Below are 7078 nucleotides of genomic sequence, written 5' to 3' on the forward strand. Positions count from 1 at the left end.
GTTGAGCAGGTCCTTTGACTACTATGGCTTCGAGTCTCTTGATAAGACTCTCAAGTTGAGCCTCTTTGATCACAACACCTTCTACAAGGTAACCCTTATTTATCCTCTCAATTTCTTGAGTAGACTCCCACTCTCTGGTTTTCTTAGCCAATTCAAGCAAAAAGTTCCAAGCGTCGTCTTCATCTGTAAAAGATGTAAAACCTTTAGGGCACATAGACTCCAACAACTGCTTGGTCTGATAATAAATACCCACATAAATGATTTGACAAAGTTGCCATATATTAATTCCATGGTGAGGGCATTCCTGAAGGAGGTCCTTAAATCTCTCCATAAATTTGGAGAACGACTCGCTAGGTTTCTGCCTGATTTGAAGAATGTCACTCTTGAGTTTATTGGTTTTATACAAAGGAAAGAATTTTTTTAGGAAGACTAGAGTAAACCCATCCCATGTGGTCATCGAATTGGTAGGTAGACCATAGAGCCATTTCTTAGCTTGGCCCTTAAGCGCAGAAGTTATGAACCTTAGTTTTACAGCATCATTAGTCAACTGTTGGACCTTAATCAGAACACAAACCTCCTCAAATTCCCTAAGGAATAGGTATGCATCCTTAGAGGGCAGCCCATGGAAGTGGGCAACATAGTGATGTACTGAGATTTGAGCTCAAAATTATTGCCCTGGGCTTGTGGTAAAACCATGCAGGATGGTTAGGCTGCTCTAACAGGGTAGAACCTATCTTTCAGAGATTTAAGTGGAGGGTTTTGCTGTTGGTCTCCCATAGTGAAAGGAATTGATGAGAGTATAGGTATAGGGTCACTACATGTTGGATCTCTTCTTTCTATCATATTCTCAGTATTACGTACCCATGTAGCACTCATGCAACAGAATACTACCCATAACTAGAATAAGACAAGCACAAAAGAATGAATTATTTTTTTGAATTATTTTTTGGCTTTTTGTGAGCTTACCGATAGGGATCTAGGGTTGCTCAAGTAAATTCCTGAGGTATTGCTACAGGGCAAAACTTGTCTTTATCATACTATGAGGCTTGGCGACCTCTACCTATACAACTATAATTACAAGTTGTTCTTCTTAGGAAATTAATAAGTGAAGAAAGGAAAAAGAAAACAAAGTACTCCAATTTACCAAAAGAAAGCAAAAAATAACATGGAACTGTCTCCCCAGCAACGACGCCAAAAACTTGTTTGAATTTTAAAAGTAACCGCAAGCGTACGGATCATTGTAGCTAATGGGTCGAACATAAGGAGATCAGCCACTTTATTTTGGGCTTCTTCTAATAATGCAAAAGTGCACAATTTAATTATGGTGATCTATTTCTAACTACCAACCTAACATAAATGCATCTAAAAGCATCCTAACCAACACATCTAGGGAAATTGGAATTAAAATTTCAATAAAAATTGAATGACCTAACCATTCACATCTAGGAATTAAATACTCAAACCACACAATTAAAAAGCAAATAACTGAAAGTAAAAGTGCAAGAAAATAAATAACTAAAATAAAAAGCGAAAAAACTAGAGAGGCACATAAGTAGACATCTAGGAATTAGAAGTAGATCACCATAATCAATCATTTCACTTTCGCATTACTAAAAGAAGCTAAAAATAAAGTGGCTGCTCTCCTTATGTTTGGCCCATTAGTTATACTGATCCGTACGCTTGCGGTTACTTTTAATATTCAAACAAGTTTCAAGAATTGAGCAACCCCGGATCCTTGTCTGTAAGCTCCCAAAAAGCCAAAAAAAAAAAAAAAAACTTTCCATTATGCTTGTCTTATTCTAGTTGTGAGTAGTTTTCTATTGCATGAGTGCTAGGTGGATATGTAATACTGAGAATATGTTAGAAAGAGGAAATCCAATAAGTAGTGACCATATACCTATACTCTCATCAATACCTTTCAATATAGGAGGCCAACAGCAAAACTCTCCACCTAAATCTCTGAAAGATAGGTTCTACCCCGCTAGAGCAACCCAACCTTCCTTCATAGTTCTACCACAAGCCCAGGGTAATAATTTTGAGCTCAAATCTCAGTACAGCACTATGTTCCCCCACTTCCATGGGCTGCCCTCTGAGGATGCATACCTATTCCTTAGGAAATTTGAAGTGAATTGTGTTTTGATTAAGATCCAACAGTTGACTGATGATGCTGTAAAATTAAGGTTCATAACTTTTGCACTCAAGGACCAAGCTAAGAAATGGCACTATGGTTTGTCTACCAATTCCATTACCACATGGGATGGGTTTACTTTAGTTTTCCTGAAAATGTTCTTTCCTTTGCATAAAACCAATAAAATTAGGAGTGAAATTCTTCAATTCAGGCAAAAACCTAATGAGTCATTCTCCAAATTTATGGAGAGATTTAAGGATCTCCTTCAAGGATGCTCTCACCATGGAATTGATACATGGCAACTTTGTCAAATCATTTATGAGGGTATTGATTATCAGACCAAGCAGTTGTTAGAGTCTGTGTATCCCAAAGGTTTTACATCTTTTACAGATGAAGACGATGCTTGGAACTTTTTGCTTGAATTGGCTGAGAAAATCAGAGAATGAGAGTTTACTCAAGAAATTGAGAGGACAAATAAGGGTTACCTTGTGGAAAGTGTTGTAGCCAAAGAGGCTTAACTTGAAAGTCCTATCAAGAGACTTGAAGCCATAATAGTCAAAGGGCCTGCCCAATTGAACCAAATAAATCATTCTATGCCTATGTGTAGTTGGTGCCAATCTCCCAACCATGTGATGGAGGAGTGCCCTAATATTTCTTGTGTGAATGGTTTGAATATATAGGTCCTAAAAATGTGAATGCCATGTCCCAAAATAACCCTTATAGTCAGACCTATAATCCAGGATGGAGGAACCATCATAACTTCTCTTCAAATCAAGCCAATAATCAAGTAGGTCCTAATTTTCAACCCTTGAGTCAAGGGCAGTTTGTTCCCCAACAAGCCAATAATCAAATAGGTCCTAATTTTATACCCTTGAGTCAAGGGCAGTTTTTTCCCCAGCAAGCCAATCAAAGGAACATGCCCCCCAATCAGCAGAACAATTTTAGGATCTTCACTCAATCTGCTATTCCACCACCTCCTGTAAATCAACCTCCAGGATTCATGAGAGGAGGTGGTGATTTGGCTAGGCTTTCTTCTTCAAAGAAAAGTATGGAACTTCTCATGAGTACTTTCATGACAAGCCAACATAATATAGAGAAGCAAATCTCCCAACTTGCTAATGTTTTGCATAAAAGGGGGAAAGGGAAGATGCCTAGTCATCCTAAACCAAATCCCAGGAATGTGAATATGAATCATCAACTAGTTCTAAATTAGTTGAATCCAATTCAAAAGAGTCCACAACAAGAGCCCTCCAACCAATGTAATCTTGTTTATGCTCTTAGGAGTGGCCGAGAGTACCAACAGAGTGTTCCTAAATCTTCCCCATCTATTACTCCTGTTAACTCTACTTCTATTGAGGACACAAGTGTGGCTCTTATTCCAGGTTCTTCTGATGAACTTAAAGCAACTAAAGATGATTTGGTTGAGGAAACCAAACATGATTCTTCTGAAAAAGAGTAAAATCCTAACAACTCTTATGTTTCTTCTGTCCCCTTTCCTAATCTATTGGTAAACAAAAAGAAAACTGCTTCCATGAAAAAAATTTTAGAAGTCTTCAAAAAGGTAGAAGTGAACATCCATCTTTTGGATGCCATATCCCAGATCCCCGCCCATGCAAAGGTCTTGAAATATTTGTGTACTCACAAACTTATCACCAATGTGCCCAAAAAGGCATTCTTGTCAGGAAACATTAGTTCCATAATTACTCAGCCTATAGCTTCCAAATATAAGGATCCAGGGAGCCCTACCATAGCTTATGTCATAGGCAACACCTACATTGAGCATGCCTTACTTGACCTTGGCGCAAGTGTGAATCTTTTGCCTTACCATGTGCATAAGCAACTAGGATTGGGAGAATTGAAAGCCACTAGAACTACTCTTCAATTGGCAAATAGATCTGTTAAGATTCCTAAAGGGATGGTTGAGAATGTCTTACTTAAAGTTGGCGAATTTTTATTCCTTGTTGATTTCATTGTTTTAGACACCCAGCCAGCTGCCAACATTCGGGACCAGATCCCAATTATTCTTGGTAGACCGTTCCTTACAACCAGTAATGCCATAATTAATTATAGGAACGGTACTATGAAACTTTCTTTTGGTAACACTTTTATGGATTTTAATGTCTTTAGGTTGGGTAAGCAACCAAATCCCCATGAGAAGGATCTTCATATGCTCTAGGAAATTCCAGATTCCATTGAGACATATTTTTGATATTGGTTTTGATTCTGAATTTCAAGAGTGTATGGAATAATTGAGTGGTTTTAATGACGAAATTATGTCTGAGGTTTGGATTCTCCAACCACTTATAGAGCCCTTAGGACCCCCTTTCAATTCCATTCCCAAACCTTTTATAGTGGAGCCCCTAAGCTAGATCTTAAGGAGTTGCCATTTGATTTGAGGTATGCTTTCTTAGGGCCTGACCAGACTTTTCCAGTATTAATTTCTTTAGATTTGACTTCTAGCCAGGAAGAGGAATCACTTAGAGTGTTAAAAGACAATAAGGAAGCCATATGATGGACCATGGTTGACATCAAAGGAATTAGCCTTTCTATTATTCAACATCATATTCACCTCATTGAGGGGTCCAAACCTTCAACAGAACCCTAGAGAAGAGCTAACCTAGTGTTGGAGGAAGCCATTTAAAAAGAAATTCTAAAGTGGATGAATAATGGGATCATTTATTATATTTTTGACAGGGGCAAGAATTTTTCCAATGGATCATTTGAGGCCCTCATGAAGAAATATGGGATCACCCATAAGTTGAAGCCCTTCATTAAGTTGCCATCTTCTACTCTGGAAGAGGTCATGGATCCCCATGAACCTCTTTACATAAATGACTAACTTTTACCCAAGTATGACCCCCTTGCATTGTCTTTTCTTTTAATTCTTTTCATATATTAAGGACATTGCATGACTTAAGTGTGGGAAGGGAAACCAGTGTTTCTTTTTATTTTTGAGCTAGCTAAGGATGAAGTCATACTTTGGTTTTTGGCTAATGACCATACCATTCGGTCGCTTGATGTATGAAAGTAATAATTTTGATTATGATACCCATATTGAACGTATAAAAACCCTACTGAGAAAAAGTAAACAACCCTGTGTTTTGAGATGGGACTCTCTTTTAAAAAATAAGAGACCCTTGTTTTACAGTGTTGGACCTTACGTAAGTCTGTGGATTCCATGTACTCTTGATTTGGAGTTGAGACTTTCTTTTTAGATTGGCATGAGTTGACATAGACACAATTTTAAATGAAGTGTGGAAAGTGACAATAGCGCCTCAAGAAGCATGATGTCTTGATCGAAATTCCTAGGGAGGAAACTTCTGAAAGAATTCTAGCATCACTGTCTATGTGGGTATATGCAAAAAGCGAAGCTACATAGTAACTTGGGTGTCTGATGTTTGCTCCACCATTTCATTCAGGCCAATAGTAGTGGAGTAGGATAGAGTTTATAATGAAAAAAAAATGAGAAAGAAAACCGCACAGCAAGAAAGTATGTGTAAATGTCATCAATGCCTTGGAAACATGTTTGTCAAAAACACTCCAACACCTTAGTCCTTGGTCCCCTACTACTTCACAAGTGGTTTTTCCTTAAGATAAGGATGTTTTGTAAGAGACAATGTGAGTTCTGAATTAAGAAATATGCTTGTTCCTGAAATTGATATGGAATAATAAAAATTTAAGTGTGAGGGTACCTAGATCAACTGTAAAAGGAATTATCTTTGCCCTGGATCGGTATGGCCCTTACCTTTAATTAAGTGGATTGCTTTTCTTTTTTGAATTTTGGGTGTATATTCACTGCAAACACCCACAAGACACAACTCATCCACTAGGGTAACCTAGGGGTTTAAAGGCTTATTGCACATGCTAAGTGCAACTGTGATTCCTATAAAAGTGAGTTAGATTTTTTGTTTTTATTCTTTTTCTTTTTGTTTTGCTTGAGGACTAGAAAATTCTAAGCATGGGGGAATTCTGATGAGCACATTTATGTGTGAAATCTAGGGTATAAAAGCATACATTTTACATATTTAGAATGGAGCTAAATTGGGTTTTACTCTCTTTTTGCAGGTTTTATATTTTCAAGGCCTTAAGGACTATCGGGTGCCGTATCTCCAATTTTGTACATAAAGAGGTACCATTTCTTTTCATTGTTACAAAGAGGATGATATTCTGAGCAAGATGGATGTGTTGCATTAAAAGTACACATCCGTTTGGTCACCCGTACAAGTGATTATTCTTTTCAGGCCAGAAAAAGAATAAGGAATATTTCAAATGCCAACAAGGTGTATAAGGAATATTACAAATGCCAACAAGGATCGATGGACCCCCCTTAAGTGATTAAATATTTTTTTCTGGTAACAACAACTACTTAGCATTGTTGGTGAGTTGTGGTGCGCAAAAATTCCTTGCTCACCTTGAGGTCTCAAGTTTGAACCTCATGGCTGCTTTTTTAGAGATTTTTTTGGAAGATTTTATCTCTCCTACTTATCATTTAAATCAAGGAAAGTAGAAATCGTGTAAGGAAATAAATGAGAAAAAAATAAAAAAAGAGGATAAAAGGAAATAAAGGAGAAAAAAAAAAGAGGAAAGAAAATAGGAAAAAATCGTTGGCATTCCCGCCTACCTTTTCTTTCCTCTCTCTCTCTCTCCTCCACCTCACCACATAATGACCTCAAGAGGCTGCCTACAGTTGAAGAAAAAAAAAAAAAAAGAAGAAAAATAGGGAAAAAAAAGCAAGAAATAAAAATCGCCCCTACTTCCTATTTCATCACTATCTTCCCCAATTCCCCAAACCGTTGCACTCTCTCTCCTATCCCCTATATAAGGGGATCACCAAGCCCTAGGAGGGCGTCCCTCTCTTTTTCTAGTTTTTTTAGTTGAGCTCTCTCTCTCTCTCTCTTTAGTTTTTTTTTTTTTTTTTTTTTTTTTTTTTAATATGCAAGCACTTTTGTA

The 7078-nt window shown here is 37.4% G+C and overlaps 1 non-coding gene across 1 annotated transcript; it reads left to right on the top strand.

The window, feature by feature from the left end:
- The first annotated feature begins 284 nt into the window (after positions 1–284).
- On the top strand, positions 285–391 carry LOC122072473. Its single transcript, XR_006138487.1, has one exon. It is a non-coding gene; the product is annotated as a small nucleolar RNA R71 (small nucleolar RNA).
- Positions 392–7078: the final 6687 nt, after the last annotated feature.

This window comes from Macadamia integrifolia, chromosome 2 (assembly GCF_013358625.1).
Source record: "Macadamia integrifolia cultivar HAES 741 chromosome 2, SCU_Mint_v3, whole genome shotgun sequence".
Lineage (NCBI taxonomy): Eukaryota > Viridiplantae > Streptophyta > Magnoliopsida > Proteales > Proteaceae > Macadamia > Macadamia integrifolia.